Source organism: Molothrus ater, chromosome 14 (assembly GCF_012460135.2).
Source record: "Molothrus ater isolate BHLD 08-10-18 breed brown headed cowbird chromosome 14, BPBGC_Mater_1.1, whole genome shotgun sequence".
Taxonomy (NCBI): Eukaryota; Metazoa; Chordata; class Aves; order Passeriformes; family Icteridae; genus Molothrus; species Molothrus ater.
The window spans coordinates 4,010,828-4,032,664 of NC_050491.2; the positions used below are offsets into that span (position 1 = coordinate 4,010,828).

The 21,837-nt window shown below is 54.5% G+C and overlaps 1 protein-coding gene across 5 annotated transcripts in view; it reads left to right on the forward strand.

Moving 5' to 3' along the window:
• The first annotated feature begins 1,812 nt into the window (after positions 1–1,812).
• Positions 1,813–21,837, forward strand: part of FRMPD3 (FERM and PDZ domain containing 3) — a 65,863-nt gene continuing 45,838 nt past the window's right edge. For 2 of the 5 annotated variants that reach the window (XM_036402059.2, XM_036402061.2), the window contains exon 1: positions 2,560–2,642. The gene's annotated coding sequence lies outside the window, so the exon portion shown is untranslated. Of the gene's footprint in view, positions 1,832–2,559; positions 2,643–21,837 lie in introns of those variants that run through there. The other 3 variants (XM_036402060.2, XM_054516305.1, XM_054516306.1) reach the window with 3 other exon arrangements.

Genomic DNA, 21,837 nt, shown 5'->3' on the forward strand with positions numbered 1-21,837 from the left:
TCAAAGATGCACCTGTTGCATTCCACAGCAGCAGATAATTATTGTTTTTCTTTTCTTCTGAGGCTTCTCAGCTTCTCAGGAGAAAAGTCCTGGCAAAAGGGTTTTTCATAAAATATGTCTGTGACACATGAGCAAGGGGCAGGGCAAGTCCACGGCACCCACGGGAGGGAGGCCTCTGGTGATGGCATTGTGAGAGCAGGAGATGCCAGAGAACTGTCTCTGAATTAACTGCAGCAGGTAGGGAGCCTTAAAACATTTGAAGAGGGCAACACATAACCACAAAGGAACGATTCAGGTGCCCAGGGAAGAGAAATAAATTTGTGTTTCCCTCACAGGAAGCGCACAGCATAGGGAGCAAGTTGTTCATGTTACAGTTTCCCACTGCTTCCCAACTCTCACCCAACACCAACTGCAGAACAGTTGTCTGGCAAATAAGCTATGAAAAAATAGGGAAACTTTGCCAAAATCGCAGCTGAAAGAGTAAAACTCTCACAGATGATACTGCTGCTCAGAGACACTTGCCTCCTGCCTTTAAGCAGGCTTTATACCAGCATCCAAACATAAAGAAAGAAAATCTGACAGGTGTATATAAGCAGTTGGGGACAAACAAACAAATCCTCAAACTCTGCAAGGAATAGGTTATGTTTTGAGGGGGCTGTCTTCATGTACAGACATGCAGGGAGAAGGGTGTTTTATTTTGGGGAAAAATTTCTGATATTGAAATCTAGAAAAGCATTTGAGCTTTGCTATATCTTCTCAATCTCCATTCTGGAAACATTCTTTTAAAATCCATAGCTGCATCTGTAAAGGGCCAGAAAATGCAAACAGGTTTAAAATAGATATATGAATGAGTCAAACAGATGTCAACAGACAACCTTAAAAAGTGCATGCTGTATCAAACAGGGAAAACGGGAGAGGATATAAATTTGAGGTGAGACAGGTTTTAAGGTGTGACATGCTAAAAGCATAAGAACATATAATGAAGACTATGCCAGGTCATTAGAAGAAAAGCAGCGAGTGTTCTGCTGGATTCTTGTGTTTCTGTGGCTGCAAAGAGCTCTGACATTAGGGCATCACATAAACCAGAATTAATCCCTTTACATCAGGATCTGCCATGAACAATGTTAGAAAATTCACATACTCTGCCCTTTCCAGTAGCAGATAAATGTAAAGAACATTTCCTAAACTGAAATGTCAGAAAATGCTTTTGGAAAATACTGATGAGATGGAGAGCAGGGGATTGCCAGGACCAGGCAGGATTCCCTACAGGTTCTGGAGAAGGAGCAGGTGGAGTTACTGAGCCTGGGGTTGGGTGCCCTGCTCCTGGGATGAGCTCTGAGATCATGGAGATGGGGGGCAGCAATTGTGACTGCAATTCCTGCCAAAGCTTAGAGCCAGGAAACTATATCTGAGTCCAACTTCTGTACAGGGCAAATGAGTTGCTTGAAGCTCTGATAAAGAATAGAATGGGAAGATGTGGAAAGTCATATGATGGAAGTCAGTCATATTTTCAAAGGAGGAATTCGTGGCTTGCAAATTATTCTTTCTTATGTTAGCCAGCTAATAGTGCACTTGAATTCCTCAATTCCATGGTAACCTACCTCCCAGCCCTTGCTTCTCAATCTATTTGGGAGAAATGCACACAAGCCTCCTTTCATGCATTGATAATGTAGTTTCCTTAAGAGGTTTTGTTGATTTTTTCCCCGCCAAGACTGGGAGAGTGGTTACCATGGAGTTACCTATGGACAGGCAGGCAGACAATCCCATGCCTTTGGAAAAGGGGACGAAGAGTAAGGTGACAATGTTTGCACACCACGTATAATGTCTAAAGGTAATTAACAAGAAACCTAACGAAGCACCGCAGGAGGGTTTCATGATGTTTAGCGATCCGATGACAACATGGCAAGCGGCATCCAAAGAGAAGGGCTCGCAGGGCAGGCCGGTGGCCGCCCGAAACCGGAGCTGCCCGGGGAAGGAGCCGCGGCCGGGCAGGCTGGGGAAGGCACCGGGCTGCCGGGGAGGGGTGCGGGATGTGCGGGGCTTTGCGGTGCCGGAGCGGGGACACCCGGCGGGGGACACCGGCGCGATGCTGCGGCTGGGCCGGGGCGCAACCGCGCGGGGCGGGCGGGGGTGGGCGAGGGGCTCCTGCGGTGCCCGCGCCGGAGTCCCGGCCCTCCGGTACCCGCCGAGCGTGCCCGCCCGTGCGGAGCCGGGCCGGGGGCCCCGGGGCGGGGCGATACCCGCGGTGGGGCCCGGGGGACGATGCCCGCCGCTCCCGGAGGGGGCGTGAGGGCTCCGCAGCCCCCGGCCCGGGGGGGTCCGCCCGCCTCCGCCCGCCCCGCTCCCCGCCCCGCCCCGCCGAGCCGCCGCCCGCCCTCGCCCCGCAGAGCCGCGCACCGCGCTCGCCGCCGCCGCCGCCGCGGGCACGGAGCAGCGGCCGGGCCGGGCCGGGCCGGCATGGCGGGGGCGGGCCCCGCGGGGCGGCGGCAGCAGCGGCGGCGGGCCCCGTCCGAGCGCTGAGCGCGGCGGGCCATGGGGGCGGCGGCGGCGGGGGGCTGCGGGAGCCCTGCCCTGCCCTGCCCTGCCCGCCCGCCCGCCGAGCCCGCGGCGCTTCCTGAGGGAGCGGCGGCGGCGGAGCCCAGGTGAGCCCTTGCCGGCCGTGCCCGGGGACGGCCGTCGGTCCTGCGCGCCGCCGGGGGAGTTCGCCCGCTGCCCCGGGATGCTCCGGCGGCACCGAGGGGATCGCGAGAGGCGGGAGCTGCCGCCCCCTCCCCGGCGCCTCTTCGCGTCCCGGTCGCAAGGGATGCCCGCTCCTGGGCGCGGGGTGCCCGGAGCCATCGCTGGAGCGGAGCTCTGTCTCGTCCTGCGCTGGGTCCGCTGGAGATGTGCCTGTGGCCTTCTGCCGGTGCCGGGGCGCCGGTGATGGGGTCCCCCCTTCGTGCCCCGTGTCCCTGCCGCCGCCTCGGTGGCCCTGGCACGGTGCAGCCGCGGGCGGTACGCGCCGGGATGCGCGGCAGGAGGAATGTGGCCGGAGGGGCTGGATCGGATCGGTGCAGCCGGGCACCGCACGTACCTGAGCTGGCTTTCCCCCATGGCGGGGAAGGCTGAGCACGGAAAGTGGGGCTCGGGGCAGGGAGCTCCACCAGTTCCCCCTCGGGTCACCTTGGCGTGCTCCTGGGTGACAGTGTTCTGCTATTAGTCTGGTATCATGGCAGTTGCCATCGTGAAGTGTGGCTGATTGAGCTGAAAGAACAGAGACAAACGCACTTGCCTTCTGGCTTGAGGCTTGTTTGGGTTTGGTTGTTTTTGCTCATTTTCCTATTTTAGAGCAATTTGGATGGGATGAGTTTTCCTCCTTGTCGGCAGCAGAACTGGTAGAGAGACGTGGCTTGCTTTTGAGGAAGTGCAGTTTGAAAACATTCTCACCTTTCTCTTCTCTGATGACAACCAGAGGGCTGTGTGCCACCTTCAGCCTTCCCGTGCCTCAGTTTCCCCGTGTCCACAAGGGAAAGGTGGAGGAGAGAAGAGCTGGTATGTGTGTTCTTGTGTGTGAGCACCTCTGCTGCCATGAGGCTGCCTCGAGGGCAGAGTGTCTCCGGGTGAAGCCCAAGGCAAGCTGAGCCTGTGGCCCACCTTTGGGAGGAGGCAGGTGCTGAGTGCAGGGGAGGGGTGGCATTGCCCCTGTTCAGGGCACAGACCCTGGCAGGATGCTCCTGGGGTTTAGCAGCCCTCCAAACCCATCCACGAGCTGCTGGCATCCATGTTGTCCTGCAGTGAGGAGCTCCTGCTGCACCTGAGCAGCAAACAAAACAGCATCCCGGGGTTTTTTTAATTAAAAATTGAGGGTTTTTTGGCTCTAACATCCCCTGTGGTCATTTCCTGGGCCCTGTCCCTGTGCCTTGGAGCTCCAACCTGTGCTGAGCCTGCAGCCTCCCACACCCTGGCTGCTGGCTGAGGACCCCCGTGATGCTGAACTTCCTCTTGCCTCTGCTGCCATGCTGCTGCCTCCTTGCACTGTGGCTGTCCCCTCACAGCCACCAGGACAGCCTTTGCTCATGTGTGTCCACAGCTCCTGGCTGGAGCTGGGCTCTGGGGTGCTGGGGACTGGCTCTGGGTGCTCTGCCTGCACAGAGGAGTGCTTGGTGCTGGGAGCAGCTGAGCTCCTCGGGCTCTGTGATGCTGCTGCAGGAGCCTGTGGGGGAAATCAGCCCCCTGGGACATCCTGGCATGGGTGGGGAGCGTGGCTGCTCCCCTGGATTGACAGTTCAATGTGCCAGCTGCCCACTTGATTGGCATGGCAACAGCCACCGTGCTGCAGCTCTGCTTGGAAGGCACAACTTCAGCCTTGCTGCAGGACCAGCCCATGAGGGGGCTCAGGGTGCTGCTGGTTGGGTGCTCCACCATGGACAGCACTGAGCCAGCAGTATCCCACAGCTGGAGCGTGTCTGCCCCTTCCCAGGGCTTCAGCACTGCTGGCACCAAGCACTGTCCCTGCTGCAGCCCCAGCTGATGTGGCTTGTCCTGGTGTGAGGTCCCTGGGGGCCAGCGCTGCTGCCAGCAGCTCACTCAGCTGCCCAGGGAGCTCTGTCAGCTCAAGGGAATTGGGATCACTTGTTAAGGATGGACCCATGGAGCAGATGCAAACCCACGTTCTCTTGGCACAGTGGGAGGTGTGGGGAGCACAGTGCAACAGAATTGGGCTCAGGCCTGGTCCCTTCAGCAAACCAAGGGGTGCAGGGCTGGAGACAAGGCTGGGCAAGGGAAGACGTGCCACATGTATTAGGGTGGACAGGGACCTCAATCTTCCTAAGGCAGCAGGGCAGCCACAGGCTTGCAGTTAACAGCAGTGAGGTTGCAGCGAGCCTTGGAGCTCATTTCTGCCTCAGACCAAGGCAGTCTGAGCTTTGAACTGGAACTGAAGCCCTGTCTAGCACAGGAAAGGTCCCTGAGAGAGAGAAGATGCTGTTTGCACCAGCCACCTTCATGTTCACCACCTGAGCTCCTGGGAGCTGACCTGCAGTGCTGGGGCTGAGCAGAGCTCTGGTTCTTGCCTGTGGACCTGCAGAGCTGGGATTTTACCTCCAAGGCCAGCCCCAGGATAGCAGGAAGATGCTTTTATCATTTGCTTGGTGGCTGTACCCTGACACTGAAGGACAAAGCCTCCAGTCCTCAGCTTTGCCTTAGCACTGGTCCTTCCTCCCTCCCACTGAAGTCAGTAGCAAGCCTCTCTCCTGATTCATGCCCATGAGTTCTGTGCCCTTTGCCAGGGCAGCTCCAGCACTCAGGCTCCATGGTTTTGTTGTGAAAAAAGCGTTTAGATAGAGGTCAGGTTGGGTGCTGCCTTGAGGAGTCTCTAGCCTGGCTGCAGCAAGGCTCAGATCATCTGAGGGTCTTCCACAGAATGGGTCCCCCCATCACCACTGGGGCAGCAAGGCTGCTCCCACCTCTCCTACCATGGGGCAGAAAACAGCCCAAACCTCCCAGGGCTGAGGTGCTTTTTGATGCCACCTTCCTGTGCTAGGACATCCCTGGGTGATGTCCCAGAGGCTGCAATGGCAGGAGGGAGAGGAGCTGATATAAGGGGGCCTTTTGCTCCCTGACAGAGCAGGGCTTGTTTGGGTGTGTCCTCCCCATCCACAGCACCCAGGCTGCTGGGCTGCCCCAGCTTTGAAAGCAGGGGACAGAGACATGGACCCACACCAGCCAGGGAGAAGCACTTGGGAGTGTGGAAGGAAAAATGGCCCCATCAAGTCATGCAGCTCATCTAAGCAGTGGCCTTGGGCACTGGCTTGTTGAAGGACACACCTTTTTCCACTGGATCCACCTAAAACAGAGTCATTCTTCTTCTGTGGCTCCTTCTGGGGGTGTGTGCAGCTCCCTGCTTCTTGGAGGGCTGGAAATCTCTGATCTGGCTGGATATTAATCCTTGTGGCTGGCTGTCCTCCACAGGCAAGAGAGGGATGGCTGCTTCACAGCCTTCTGTGAGGCTGAGTGAGCTCTGCTTATCCTCTGCTCTCACTTGTCATGGTGGGAGTTGTCTTCCCTGAAAATGGAGAGCCAGGAGAGGGCTGGGGGAGGCCCTGCATGTACCAGAGCAGAGACTTCCACAGCCAGGACAGACATAATGACCAGGAGCCACCTTTGAGGACCTGGCAGTCAAGAATCTCTTGGAGAGATGATCAGAACACCCTGGCTGGGTGTGGGGTGGTAGAGGAGCCTCAAATCTGGTGCAGCCACAGCTGCACTGAGGGAACGACATGCCCAGATTTAATTTTTGCTCGGTACTGTGAGTGCTCACACGCATTCACAGATGGGCCTTTTCTCCCTAAGAGTGCACAGATCCTCCACTGTGGAAAAACTGCCGTGCTTCTGCCTGGCCATACCTCCATCCCTGACCCCTCCATCCCTGACCTTCCATCCCTGACCCCTCCATCCCTGCCTGCACAGCCTGAGCATGCACACGGATGCCTGGTGACGTTGGGAACACTTCAGAGCTCCCTCGTCATCCTCCCTCTCTTTCAAATTAAGCAAGAGCTGGGCTCAACAGCCAGTCAATAGCAAGACTTATCTCTTAAATAGCATTATTGATTGCCCAGGAAGCCTGGGTTTGTATCAATAGATACATGCACACACAGGCAGGTCCTGTGCCAGCTCCTGGTGGTGAATGGCACAGAGGAACGTGCAGAGATGGTTTGCTGCAGGTGGGGACACATGTGTGAGTCCATGTGAGGAAGATGCAGCTCTCCATTGGAGAGGCACCTCAGGGTCTTTGGTTATGGGCCTTTCACATTTGCCCAGCATTATTGTGCTGCCTTGACCACTCTTGAACGTGTGTCCCTTTCTTCCTGACAGGTGACATTGTGATGCAGGTTCTGCCAGCTTGCTTTGCCTCTGTGGTTGCAGGGAGGCTTCTGGACTCTGCCTTTGGAGAAGATGTGCAGGTGTCTGCCCACAAATTGTGTGGTCTCCTCAAAGGTCACTGACCCTGCAGGGATTCTTCATGTGGGAGACTTGGGAAAGATGTGCAAAATTCACTCTGCTGTAGCATCATCCAGAGGGACTGGCTGGAGAGGAGGATGGACGAGACCCATCCTGCCAGGGAGGGCATTGCCTTGTGTCCAGCTCTGTGCTGGCAGTGCAGGCTGTGAGCTGGCACGTGTGGGGAGTGTGGTGGCACCTGGCTGAGCTCCGTGTCCCAGGTGGAGCCATGGGAGTGTGGCAGGAAAGGCAAGGTGTGCTGCTGATCTCGAGCTGTCTCCCTCCAGGTAACAGGCAGTGGGTGTAGGAGGGCTCCCAAGGGCTGTGGGGCTGTGTCCCCTCGGGGCTCAGAGTGGCCCTTGTCCCTCGGAGGTGGCAGAGTGCTTGCAGCAGCCGGGTCATGTGTGGCTCGCTGCTCATGGCCCTGTTTGCCAAGGCTCCTGCACTGCCCGTGCCTTCCTAGCATGGAGCCAGCCCCTCGTGTGGGGGCAGCCAGGAGAGGGCCAGGGAGTGGAGCAGGGTGTGATCAGAGCTGTGTCCTTCCTCCCGTGCAGCACCACTGCTCTCCCTGGAGCAGCTCAGCCCTGGCTGCTCTGTCCTCCAGGGTCGTGGAGCACGGCCAAGCTACAGTGATGCTCGTGAGAAGAATTGCAAAACCTCCTGCTGGCTTTGCTGTAGCAAAGTTCAGGCTGGGGCAGTTTTGCCCTGGTGCTGCAGAGCCCTGTTGCCCTCCCTGGGGCTGGGAGCCCTGTGGCTGCCACAGAGCCAGCCTTGCTCGCCTCACCACGTCTGCTAACTCACACTCACTCTGGGACAGGGCCCCATGTCCCATACCTGGCATCCAGCCTTGCTTTGGACCATGCTGGCTGATGTTCTGCTCCCTCCTGGGGTTACCTAAAGCTGAGGGAAGTGTCAGCAGTGTGATCACAGGCAGCTGAAACAGCTCAGATGATCTCTAGGGTCAGCTCGCCAAAGCCTGGCGAGCCCCTACAAGTAGGGGCTTGTAAGATCTCTGGCTGTGTCACTTTAGCTGATCAGTGGGCACGAGAAGTTCTTGGCTGTCATGCCTATGTTTCCATGTGTATAAATGTGTGTGGATATGCAGCACTGTAAGATCTTGCTCCTGTTTGGACCCTCTCAGCGTTTTTCTTGGCAGTGCCTGCCCGCAGCGAGCGCCGGTTGCTTGATCTTAGCCAGCCAATGTATGCAGGATCTCAGGAAAGAACAGTTGGGGTTTTATGAAGCTGGCATAATTTACAGCTAAAATAGCACACCAGATATATGTCCAATCCAATCTCCTTTGTAATCTTGTTTTCATTAATGCCTCCAGGGTGGTGATGGGGGGAGTAAGGCAAGCAAACTGCGAAGGGAGTTTATTACCCGTGCCGGGGAGATTTGCATGATGCTCTGCACCAAGTGACCTCAATTTGCAGAGGTTAAAGCTGGCTGTGGTGGTTCCTGGCTTGGAGGGGTGTCTCCTGCCTGTGCTGGGGGCACTGGGCACAAATCCTTGTGCAGATGGCCGTGGCTGTGTTCAGGACCATGGACACTGGAGCCATCCCAGGCAGGAAGAGCCATGGATGCATCCGTGTCACCCTGGCCAGCTCCAGGGGAAAAGGAAGGAAATGATCTCTCTGCCTTTGCAGGCTGCATTTCTCTTTAGTGTTCAAACCACATATTGTCCCAGATCTCCTGCCAATAGCAGGGAGCAAACTGATAATGCAGCTGCTATTAATAAAGCAGCGTTGTTACATATTCATATCAATCAGACTTGTAATCCACAACATTTTTTCTCCAGAAGAAAAGGCAGTGCTTCACTGGGGCGATGGAGGAAGCTGTCAGGTGGGATGCTGTTGGAGATGCCTTCCACCAGCACTGGCAGAACCTGCTCCCCTCACGTTTCTTCCCTGGGGATTCCTGCCCTGGGGTCCTCATCCACCTCCCCTTCAGCTTTCCTTCTCCTGGAAGTGCTGAGCTAAAAGGGGGGATCCCCAAGGCAGCTCCAGGATCCCCAGGGTGCTGTCACTGTGGGGAAACACGAGCAGTGTGAGACAGAGAAGTGCTGAATTCCAGTGGCTGGTTTGGCAGGAGCTGCTCCATGCTCTTCTCCATTTTATACAGGAATTTTCGCATATTATGCAAATTTCAAAGCAAAGTATGGAAAATCTGGGTGTAAATCTGGGATGTATGTATGTTTGTGCAGCCATTAGATAGGAAAGTGTACCACAGAATTCTGGCCAGTGGATAAATATACTTACACTGCCATTCCTACAGTAAAATATGCTTTTTGTCACTGCTATAGTATAAAAGAAGTACTGTCTCCAAAACTGTAGCAGCACTTTATGGTACACTATAAATTGGAAGAGATACCTGATTATTCATGGAGTATTATGGAGGTCTCAGTGACTTCACCATTAAGCCCACACCAATACTTTGTCCATAAAGCAAAACCCTCTCTCTGACTTCTTTATGATCGAATTCAATGTCCAGATTTCGCCAAATAAATCTTGTGAGGCTGAGCACGTTTTTTCCATGAATGTTTTTCTGGAAACTCTCCCTTACCCTCGGGCTGGGAACATTTTGAAGCCTTAGCTGTGGGATCTCCAAGTCCTAAACCAAGGCTCACAGCCCTCGAGCCTTTCCAGGCTCCCTCATCCCTGGCGCGTGGCAGAGCTGCTCCCAGCTCATCCCTGAATCCCCTGGCTGCTGGCACGTGCCAGGGAATGGAGCATGGCTGTTCCACCAGGTTCTGTGGTGGCAGCCCTGGGGAGTGGGCTGGCATTGAGCCCTCCTGGCAGCAGCTGTCAGTCGCTGCAGCAAACAGTTTCCAGGCAACTCAGAGGCTGGAAAGACTCCTGATAGAGGTTTGTGATATTAATTGGAGTTATGGAAAGGAGCAGCCCTGAAGGGCAGCTGGTGTGGTGTCACCAATGTCCTCCTGCCATCGGTAGTGCCACAAGTGCTGGCACAGCCTCTGCTGGTTCCCCTCTGCTGCCCTGGCATGCAGGGCACTGCTGTCCTGCCAGATCTTCAGCTGGGGCAGATGGAGAGGGGGGAAAAGGTGTCCCTGCCCCAAAGAGTTTGTGTCTGGGGCCTCCTTCCAGCTTTGGCACCTTCTCTGAGCATTGCTCAGCTGTGTCACAGCCTGCACGAGTGCTCTGCTCACCTGGGGACAGGTGGGAGGAGGGCACTGGGTGGATCAGTGGGTCTGCCTGCCTGTGCAGCTATCCAGCCTCAATCCATGCCATGCATTTTCTCTCTGGAGGCTTAACTGCTTCTTTCAGGTCATATTTCCTTGCTCTGCCTCTCTTTATTTCCAATGTTTGAATGCTCCCTTGAATCCTGTGCCCATTTCCACCATGGTCAGCAGCACCTTGGAGCATCCATCCCCTTCTCTTCACTTTGCTGTTGCTTGCACCCACTGGGCTGCTAATGGGGGCATTCCCACAGGGACTGCTCAGTGCTGGGAGTCACCAGCCAGTGCTGCCTTCAGGTGGGGAGAGCAGTGGGAAGGCAATGTCCACAGGCACCTGGGGCACTCTGTCCCTACACATGGAGCACTTTGGAGGTTGTTCCCTCCATTCCTTGACAAGAACAAGCTGGAAATGCTCCTGCTGCTGCTGCTCAGAGCCCTGGAGGCTGATGTGGTGCTGGTGGGACGTGGACCAGGAGCCGCCATCAGTGTCACATCTGCCTTGGCTCTCACATCCCTCCCACCAGCTGCTGGGGTTGGACCCAGGTCTCTCAGGGGAAGGCTTGGAGGGGTGTCTGGATGGCTCCTACCATGGCTGGTTGCTCTCCAGCTCCATGTAAGTGTTTTCCATCCCAGGGGCAAGCACAGATACCAGCACTACACTCTGGTTGGGGTCTGGGAGGGATCTAGTGGTGAGTGTCCCTGAGTGGACTGGCAGCCAAAATCCCTAAGCATCTCCAGAGGACCATGATGGTGCCTGGAAAAGTTCCAGTGCAACAGAGGGGGATTTTACTGCCTGGATGCCTGAGCTGTTTGTCCTGAGGGTAGTAAAAACACAGGGAGATGGGTGGTGTGTGGGCAGCTCAGGGGTTCAGGTGCACAAAACTCTGTGGTCACAGGAGGAGGCAAGCAGGATCTCTGCCTGCATCCCCATCAGCAAAAGCATGGCAAGGAGTGCTGGGACACTTCCCTGTGGCCAGCTGGTGCTGTGGGAGAGGCCAGCAGTGCTCCTGCCAGGATTTCTCACCTCTCAGAAACCTGAGCCCAAGGGAGGAGAGATGCCATGGCAGTGCTCACCAGGATTTGAGCTCTGATGGCCAAAGCTAAGCCCTTCCTTTGTCTGGGGTGTGAGAGACAGCTGGGAACAAGTCCAGTCTGCCCACATTGGAGGCTCCAGTGCCACCAGCCAGCTGTGCACAGTCTCCATGGGCAGTCTCTGGTGTGCAGCCATGGCAGGAGCTGTGTCTGCCACCCTCCCTGCCTGGGTTAAGGTTCCGTGTTCAGGTTCCACATCAGCTCCTTGGGCTGATGCAGGGGTTGGAATTTTGGGGAGAAGGGAGGTGGAGGAGCAGCCTGTGGGGTGTTGGATGGGAAGGAGGAGAGAGCAGGCACTGCCAGCTGTCCCTTGGTCCCCAGCAGGGTGGAGCAGTGGGGGCCAGCCTTGTTCCATGTGAAGTGGGTACAAACTGAGCTTAGTCCTGCACTGGCACCTCCAGCAAGCCCCTTGCCCCCAGCAGAGCTCAGGATGCTTGATTTTGGAGGAGTAAGAGAGTCAGAGCTAATTGAGAGAAGTCAGGAGCTGAGCTGGCAGCAGGTGGATTACTGGTGTCACAGGGGAGCTGTGAGGTGCCTGTGCTGTTTGCTGTGGCTCTGCAAGCAGGAGACATCTGGCTTTTCTTACCTTGGCTGTGAATTTAACTTTCTGTCTCTTCTCAGGCAGTGTCAGCTCAGGATGGCAAGGGAGATAAGAAGGAATTGGGTTTTTTGGTGATCAAAAACAAATCCAACAGACACGTGGTTGTGAGCAATTACGAAAATTGTGACCTTGCAGGAGTGCAGAGGCCACAAGGAGCTTTCTGTGGAAGAGAAGAAGTGCCTGAGGATACTGGGGGTGAGCTCATCTCTCCCTGTGCATGGGATAAACTGCTGAGTGTGTCATTGGGACACTCAAATCCAGAGATGGATTTCAAGAGGCAATGGCTGTCATGGACCAAATGGGCAAAGTCCTGGTCCTCAGGCAGATATTTCACCCTGGAAATGGAAAATGGGTGACTTGGCAGCTCCTCTGTGTTGTGGTGTGGGCTGAGCCCCTGCCTGCTGCCAGAGCCCCCAGGGTGGCCCCCCAGCCCAGGGCAGCAGCCAGGAGAGCCACACAACTGCTGGGCAAGGGACACCAGGTTATCTGTGACACTCCCAGTGCGTGCCAGCGCTGCACAAGGCAAACAGAGAGGGGCTGTGACAGGAGGAGGGAGGACAGGGCCATCCTGCAGGGCTGGGGCTGCCTTGCAGCACCAGGTGCAGGGATCCTTGCAGGATCCCAGGTGCAGGGGCAGCCAGGCTGTCAGGAGCAGATGGGCTGGCTGGCTGTCTGTCTGTCTGCTCAGCCCAGCATCGCCTCTGGGTGATGGGTCCCCAGCTGCCTGGAACACCGGGTAAGGTGCTGGGTGTCACCTCCAGTGCTGGGTGAGCAGTGGCAGGGTGCTGCCCAGGGAGACACTGGCACTGGGCACTGCTCCTGGCACAGACTGGGAGGGGATGCTGGGACCAGCACAGCAGTGCTTGTGCTGCCATAAATCTGCCTGGCATCAGTGCAAGGAGCATTCCTGCTGACTTATGGCTTCTGTGCTCCACCAGGGTAGGAAACAGCCTCTCATGGCTGGCTCTGCTGGCATCCACTGCGTCATGAGCTGTCCTTCCTCCCTGTGTGACGTCAGTGGGACACAGAGAGTGGCTGCTGCTGAGGGCAGGGGTGCTGTGCTGGCAGCTCAGACCCGTGGCAGGCTCTGGTGGCTCCAGCAGCACGGTGAGAGGCAGCTGTCCCCACTCAGGGAAGCTGTATGGTTGTGGCAGACCAGTGTGGTATCAGCTGCCACTCTTAGTCCCACCTTGCACTGAGCACAGGGTGGTGGCCAGGTGTGAATGGTGCCACCCCTGCTGTGCTGCCTGGGGGCCCTTGTCTCTGTGTGTTACCCTCTATCCTTGCAGGTCAGTGCCTGATCCTCCCAAAGCTGCCTTGCTCACAGAGCTGGAATGGCTGCCAGGGTCCTCTGGCACCACCGAGGATGGCACCACCCCTGTGGCTCTGCTCTCAGCAGTGGGGCAGCCACCCTCACCCCTGTGGCACCACGACACACCCAGGGTGGCAGAGGATAATGCTGGGAAAAGGCCAGGGCAGCAGAGCACAGCCAGGGCTGTGCAGGGTGGTGTGATGGTGTTCACAGGGGTCCCAGGATGAGGGAAGAGATGAGGATCTGACTCCATGGTTCAGAAGGCTTGATTTATTATTTTATGATATATATTATATTAAAACTATACTAAAAGAATAGAAGAAAGGATTTCATCAGAAGGCTAGCTCAGAATAGAATAGGAAATAATGATAACAAAGGCTTGTAGCTCAGACAGAGTCCAAGCCAGCTGACTGTGATTGGCCATTTATTAGAAACAACCACAGGAGACCAATCCCAGATGCACCTGTTGCATTCCACAGCAGCAGATAACCATTGCTTACATTTTGTTCCTGAGGCCTCTCAGCTTCTCAGGAGGAAAAAATCCCAAGGAAAGGATTTTTCATGAAAGATGTCTGGGACAGGGTGGCACACTGAGCCCTGCTGCTCTCGAGCCAGCGGTGCCAGGCCTGGGAATGTCACTGTCCCCATCTCACTGTCCCCCTGTGCTGTGGCAGGACAGTCCTTGCCTGGTGAATTGAGACTCACAGGTTCCCCCTGAGCCTTACTCCCACCAGCCTTGTGGCTGCTGCTGTCCCAGCCCATTCTGGGTGTTCTATAGAGGTATTTTTCCCCCAGTGCCATTCTCTGTTGTTGCCTCTCTCCACGCTTCTGCTCCAGCTCTGGGAGGTCTGACCTGTCCCACACAGGGCACTGGGCAGCAGTGGGGTGCCCTGCTCTGCTCCTGGCAGCACCTCAGCCTCTTCTCTTCGCTCTGGGTCTCATTGGCCAAGTGCCTTCTGCTTCTGTGCCTCAGTTTCCTTGTTCTTGCAAGGAGAACGTGTCTTGAAGTGTTTTGGGAGGAAAGGGAAATGCCACGCACCATCTCTGTCCCTGCTGTGATGGTCACCAGGCTGTGGTGGCCTCCTAAAGCCTCTTTGCCCAGGGAGGTCCCTCTCCACCTCTCAGCACTATAAATAGATGTGATGCAGCTCTTGGCTAAACAAATTTTCTCCACGGCTCTTTTCTTTCCTACTCAGAATTCAGGGAACATCATTTTGGTAACCAAGGTATTTGCATAATCAGTGTTTTGTGGTAATTGCTCCCTTTCAGAAGAGGTGCTTATCATCCCATCGGGTTTTGAGGAGCCTGTGCTATCTTTGAGGCCAGGCAGGGAGGTGGTTTCCAAAGGGGAGTGCCTGGGCTGCTGCCCTGTGCTTTGGGGGATGCCTCCCCTGGGCTGAGCAGGATCAGAAGAGCCTTTTGCCTCTGGCCTCAGTGATCTGCTGCAAGTCCTCTCCTCCCCCTGTGCCTCAGTTTCCCCTTAGTCCCAAAGCCTCTGAGCTGGGAGGGAGGAGATGCCCCAGTGCAGTGGGACACAGGGTGTCCTTGTCTGCAGGGGCTGCCTTCCCAGGGCCATTCCTTCTCTCCCTGATGTGGTGGCACGGAAAAGCAGCCCTTGGGACTGGCTCTGCAGTGCTTTTACAGCTACCAGCCCAGTGGAGCAGGGTGGGAGGCCTGGGGCTGTCCCCCAGCTGCAGTCTCAGGATTCTGCTGCTCAGAGTGCCCCCCAGATGTGTTAGAGAGTCTCTTTTGCTAACCCAGCAGTCAAAGAAGGAGTCAGAACTCTTCCATTCTCATTCTCAAGGTTGTTTATGGTTTCTTATCTATAAAATTCTTTCTCTGGCCTGCCAAGGTCTGTTCAGCAGGTCAGACAGAGGCACTCTGACCATCTTGGGGGCGTGTTATCTTTTTATACTAAAAACTACGTGTGCAATATTTACCATCACTTCCCAATACCTATCACCTATGTTAGACAGTGAGCTTCTACCTTAAACCAATCCAAAAGTGCCAGCATCACCCAGAACATGGAGGCCAGGAAGAAGAAAGAAGAAGGACAGGGTATGCCCAAATTCCTCCATCTTGGGACCCTGAGCCCCCATTCTAAAAACCCCAAAAATTGATTTTTCACCCTGTGACAAACTACTATCATTCTACTTAAACTTTTGTGTCTTGTAAATCCTCATATAAGGTTGGTAATTTTTTCCATGGGTCAAGATCAAAGGCACAGGGGTCTTGGGCTCTGTGCCAAGGTCTCTGATCCCCCTGGCAGGGGCTCAAAGCCATCCAGGACTGTCACAGACACATTTTATGGAAAATCCTTTCCTTAGGATCTTTCCTCCTGAGAAGCTGAGAGGCCTCAGGAACAAAACGTAAACAATGGTTATCTGCTGCTGTAGAATACAACAGGTGCATCTGGGATTGGGCTCATGTGGTTGTTTCTAATAAATGGCCAATCACAGTCCGGCTGTCTCAGACTCTCTGGTCAGTCACAAGATTTTATTATCATTCCATTCCTTTCTATTCCTTGCCAGCCTTCTGATGAAATCCTTCCTTCTATTCTTTTAGTATAGTCTTAATATAATATATATCATAAAATAATAAATCAGCCTTCTGAACCATGGAGTCAAGATCTCATCTCTTCCCTCGTCCTGGGACCCTTGTGAGCACCAGCACACGGCACAGCCAGAGGGATGTCCTGGGTTCTGACACTGCAGGGCTGCCACTGCACGGGGAGAGCCTGGCTCTGTGCCCCGTGTCACTGTCACTGCAGCTCTGGGCGGGCCAGTGGCAGCCAGAGCCCGGTGCCACCCTCGCCCAGCAGCGTGAGTCACTCCCTGACTGAGTGGCAGCTCCCACTGGCAGCGTTTCCAAGGAGCCCAGGGGGTGTCTCCCAGTGGCAGAGGCTGGATGGGGAGCCTGGCACCCCGACCTCGGGGCTGGGCAGGCTGGGAGCTCCCTGTGCCAAGGAGGCAAAGCAGGCAGCCTGCTCCAGAGCGAAAAGCAGCAAAGCCTCGTGTTCCCTGTCATTGTAGGACATGCACACACTGCTGTTCTCAAGGTAGAAAAGGGGGGTTTCATTTCTGACTCCAGCATTTATAGATTTCCAAAAGTGACAGTGGATTGGAGGGTGAAAGTGCTGTGATTGTGTTCACAGGGGTCTGAGGATGAGGGAAGAGACGAGGATCTGACTCCATGTTTCAGAAGGCTTGATTTATTATTTTGTGATATATATTATATTAAAACTATGCTAAAAGAATAGAAGAAAGGATTTCATCAGAAGGCTGGCTAAGAATAGAAAAAGAAAGAATGATAACAAAGCCTTGTGGCTTGGACAGAGAGTCCGAGCCAGCTGACTGTGATTGGCCATTAATTAGAAACAACCACAGGAGACCAATCCCAGATGCACCTGTTGCATTCCACAGCAGCAGATAACCATTGGTTACATTTTGTTCCTCAGGTCTCTCAACTTCTCAGGAGGAAAGATCCTAAGGAAAGGCTTTTTCATAAGAGATGTCTGGTGACCAAGTGCCACCTCTCCAATGACACTGGGCAAACCAACAGTCTATCATATTTCTCCTCTTTCGTAAAAGAATGCAAAACAATAAGTTATTTACAGAAAGTGGGTTAAAAGATTCAGTTACAAGAATGTAAACATTAGAAAGCTTAAAAAATCTTAAAAATCAAAACAACAGTTTCCCAGCACTGGCAAAGGCTGGAAGAGCTGTGAGGAGGGAGCTGCTGGCTGGGGTGTGGCAGAGAGAGGGGAGAATGCCCAGCTCTGATGTGGTATTTTCAGGGGCCCCCAACAAAGGGAGGAGTTGATGAATCTGACTCCATGTTCTTAAAAGGCTAATTTATTATTATATTATATTATATTATATTATATTATATTATATTATATTATATTATATTATATTATACTAAACAATAGAGAAAGGATGCAGACAGAAGACTAAAAGATAATAATTAAAAACTCATAACTCTTTCTCCAGAGTCCGACACAGCCTGGGTGTGATTCGTCATTAAGTGAAAAACAATTCACATGTTGGATAAACAATCTCCAGCCACATTCCAAAGCAGCAAAACACAGGAGAAGCAAATGAGACAATATTGTTTTCCTTTTTCTCTGAGGCTTCTCAGCTTCCCAGGAGAAGAATCTTGGTCAAAGAGGATTTTTCAGAAAATGTGATGGTGACATTCTGAGGGCTCAGGCACCCCTGGTCCTGGAGGAGAGGCAGGCAGCCAGCTCTCTGCAGGCTGCTCTCAGGTCTGCTGCATTCAGCCTCTTGTGCCTTGCCAAGCCCAGGTGTGCTGTGCACAGCTCCTGGCGTGCCTGTGGGTCAGGGCAGGAGTGATTCAGGAGCCAGGTGATGCAGAGGTTGGAGCATCCCTGTGCTCCCTGGCTGCAGAGGGAAAACAGCCTGTCCTGTTCCTGCCTGGTGCTGCCTGAGCTGCCTGCTAAGCAGGGCTGGGGCTCCTTGCAGAACTGATCTCAGTGCTCACCGAGCCATCCCTGCCTCCTTCTCTGCCTCTGTCCCACTCCCTGCACTGCCATCATCCCGGGGTGGCCCTGCCGTGCAAACCCAGCTCCTGTCCTGCCTGCCCCATCCTCTGTGCCCTGCTCCTGTGCTGCATCAGCCCGAGAGCACAGGCTGCTCCTGCCCCAGCACCGACTGTTCCCCCAGCTGTATTGGCTCTATTTATCTATATAAAATTTCATGTCATTCATTGTCTAAAAGGCTGGCAGGTAATTCTGTAATTACCATCCCTCCTATGGTGCTGGCCTCTCCTCTCTCCCTGCTAGTTGGATATCCTCTTCAAGTTTAATCCTCTGGGAATTTACATTGTGTTTGCCATCCCCAAGGGAACAGTGCTGCTAAATCCAGGAGCCAGTGCTGGACTCTGGGAAGCCCTTAATTACCTTTCCCATTAGCAGAATGCCCAATTAACAAGCCCTTGTGACTCCTCTGCTGGTCCTTCTCCTGACAGAAGTGGTCTGGGGTGGGCTTGGATGTGATGGAGTCCCTGCCCTCTTCCCAGACAATCCAGCCTGGGGTGCTGGGATGTGCCAGCACTGTTTGTCCCACACCCTGCAGACCCCTTTGATTCCTTCCAGGGGCAGGGAAGGCTTCAAACTGCTTTGCACCCACCACTTTTCCTCAGAGGCTCCAAACCCCATGGAGGTTTCTCATTGCAGGCCCCCAGACCATCTCATGAGCAGGGTGGGAAGGGGGGAGGCTGCACTGGAGCATCTCCCAGGCTTGGGGGCTCAGTGGCAGAGAGCATTTGCAAGGGCCCTTCCTTCTGGTGAGGCAGAGGATGCTGTGAAGCACTTCAGTGCTTCATTGCTTTTTGTGCTTTGCTTTTTTGTTCCCTTTAATGGGAATTGTATTCTGTGCATGGAGCAGCTGGTGATGCTTCTGGCTGCTGCTGCATCACCTTTGAGCAGCGCTCATGAGACTCCTCTTTTCACTGCCTGTACAGAGAACTGGAGCTAAGGAGCCCTGGGTGTGTTCCTGCTACGACCCTACACTGATGAGAGGGACATTTCTGAGGATGAGAGGGACATTTCTGAGGAGGCAGGAGACACCTGGTCCTGCCTGGGGTGGGGACACAGGGAGAGACCTTGGGAGCTGTGGGGGTTCACATGGGGTCTGTGTAATCACAGCCAGCAAAGCACAGGGTGTGCCCCACTGAGGGTAACAGCAGCAAAAGGCTGGTTTTTGTTATTTCTTCTTTAAAAATATGCTTTCCTCAGTCAGAATCCTCAAGTTGCAGAGGGGAACCAGGCCTGAGCCAGGGGAGGGAAGAGAGCATTCCCAGGGTGTGGGGGCCTTTCCAGAACTGTGGGTTCCTCCTGGGAGGAGAAAAGGCTGTGGGAGAGAAGCAGGATGCTCCAGTCTCAGCTGCCTTCCCTTGCCTCTGTAAGAGGGAGATGCTGGGGTTTATTTCAACTCTTCAGATGCTTTATTTCAGCTCTTCAGAGGAGATCCCTTAATAAAAAGGGAACATCTTCCCTTGCTGCCCGTTCAGACAGGGTAAGATCCCAGTTAGACACTCTGCTGATGTGATACTGATGACTTGCCTGTGTTTACCTGCCCCTGGCAGGATTGCTGCAAATGAGGTGTCAGCAGGGGTGCAGGCTGTGTGGGTTTTGCAGCAGGCTGAGGCTGTGGTCAGGGATGCTGCTGGCTCCCAGCCATCAGCACGTGGGGAGCTTTGAGCTGACACTGCCTCATCACTCGCTCATCCACGGGCACCCCTCCAGCACAGGGACCTTGTGGGAATGGCTGGAGCACCAGGTGTGCTGAGCACAGCTCCTGCAGCCCCTCTGCTGAGGAGGTGGCACTTTGTTACCCCAGCTCCTGCCCAGGCTGCTTCCCCAGGAATCCCCTGCTTGTCATCGAGAGCAAAGGCCATGCACAACACCTGTGGGTCTCTCAGTCCCTGTGTGATTTAGCTGCAGAGCCCTGCTCTCTGGTCACATTTCTCTCCACAGAGAAAAGCAAGGCACAGCTTCCCAAGGATATTTCTGGGATTCACATTCTCTGAACCTCAGAGAAAGAAAAAAGCAATTCTCATCTCATTTACTGCTCCTGTGTTTTGGAACAAGTGGAATGCATTGAAGAAGATTATTTACCTGAAGGAGTTTGCTTGGTTTGGTTCTGGTATGAGTGTTTTGATTCATTGACCAATTGAGTCCACGTGTGTTTTGGGACTGTTGGCTGACAGTCACCAGATTCTGGTCAGTTCAGTGCAGATGGGTGCTTGTGCAGGTTCAGTGTAATATAGTATAGAATAATATAGTATATTAGAGTAATTAATTATAGTATAGAATAATATAGTATAATAAAGTAATTCATTAGCCTTCTGATATCCATGGAGTCCACCTTGTTTTCTCTCCCTGCTTTTACAATGCTGTAAAAGACAGCTGCTCCTGTCTCCCCATGAAGGAGCAGAGGAGTCTCTGATGTCCCCATCCTGCACAGGGTGTCAGGTGTCTGTGAGGTGAGTGGGAAGCACATCTCCATCCCCAGCACGGTGTCTCTGTCTCAGATTGATTTGCTCCAGGGTCTGTTGGTGAAGGCAGAGCAGTGGTGCTGCAGGCAGATCTGGCTGCTTCACTCTCCAGCAGCTCGAGGGCACAGGAAGGGCTGGTGGCACAGGGCAAGGGAGGGGATGCAGGGCTGTGTCCCACAGGCCTCAGAACCCCACCAGCACTGGCATGAGGAGATGTTTTGCCCCATGCCACCACCAGCCATTATTTGGAAACTGCCCCTGGACCCTGAGCTTTGTATTGCCTGCAGCCTCCAACATCTCCTGACCACTCTGTCTGCAGCAGCAGGACTGGAGGGGCTGTAAAAAGGTGACCAGAGACTTGGGAGCATCTCATCTCTGCCCTGCAGATGTGTGGTACCAAAATGCTGCTGGGTAATCCATCCCCAGTGTGTGCCCAGGCTGGCACAGAGCCATGGCTCCAGGGATCTGCTCCTCCTTCCTCCACCACTGGCACTGGTGTCAGGATTTGCAGCTGCACTTGGCCACAGGGCTTTGTCTCTCCTCCCTTTTAATTGCCACAAGGATAATTGGGTTTGTGTTGAGCAGGGGGAGTCCATGAGCTCTCGTTCCTCTGCAGCACCCATGCAGCTCCCTGCCAGCAAGCTGAGTGCTGAGAGGGTGCCAGAGCATCCCAAGGTGGGAGCTGAAACCCTCCCCACTCCTTGCCCAGCTCTCCCAGATGGATGTCCCCAGGATGGAGCCTGCAGCTCCTGTCCACCCATGACAATGAGCTGCTGGCAGCCAGGAGGAGGGAAGGACCAACTGGCTCATCTGCTGAGAGCATTTGATTGATGCTGTTATCGTTTTGATTACCTTTTTTATAGGCTAACAGAAGGATTTTAATCTGAACAGTGAAGCAGGAAATGGGAGAAGCTGTGCCTGGAACATGACGAGGAGGCAGCGAGGGCTGGTGGCTCCTTGTCCACGCTCCTGGGAGGTGATTTTGGAGCTGTTGGCCAAAGTGAGAGTGTCAGGTAGAGGCATTCCTGATCTTACAGGAGCTGCAGCTGCCTCTTGTGTTATTTACAGCGCAGCTGGAGCCCAAGCAGCTTAACCCCACCTCACAGCTGCCCAGAGCCAGGCACTGCCTCGAAGCATCGATGTGAGCCAGCAGAGGAAGGGACAGCAGGCTCTGAGGCCAAGCTCAGCTCTCTGCTGCTTCTTGTGACTCAGGACAAAGTCATCTGATGTCATGCCACCAGTGGCTAGGAATTGTCATTCTCCAGCAGTGCCAAGGTGACAGCTGTGGGGACCAGGGGCGGTGCTGGTCCCGGCTCTGCACTGCTCTCTGGATGTGAATGCTGCATGAGAGAGCTGCTGCTGCTCTGCTAACTGGGCCACCTCTCCTCTGAGGCTCTACCAGTGCCCTGCAGAGGGTCCAACCTGCCCCAAAATTGATTTGCTCCAGAGTCTGTTGGTGAAGGCAGAGCAGTGGTGCTGCAGGCAGGTCTGGCTGCTTCACTCTCCAGCAGCTCGAGGGCACAGGGCAAGGGAGGGGATGCAGGGCTGTGCCCCACAGGCCTCAGAACCCCACCAGCACTGGCATGAGGAGATGTTTTGCCCCATGCCACCACTGATGATTCCTGGAGGGTGTTGCAG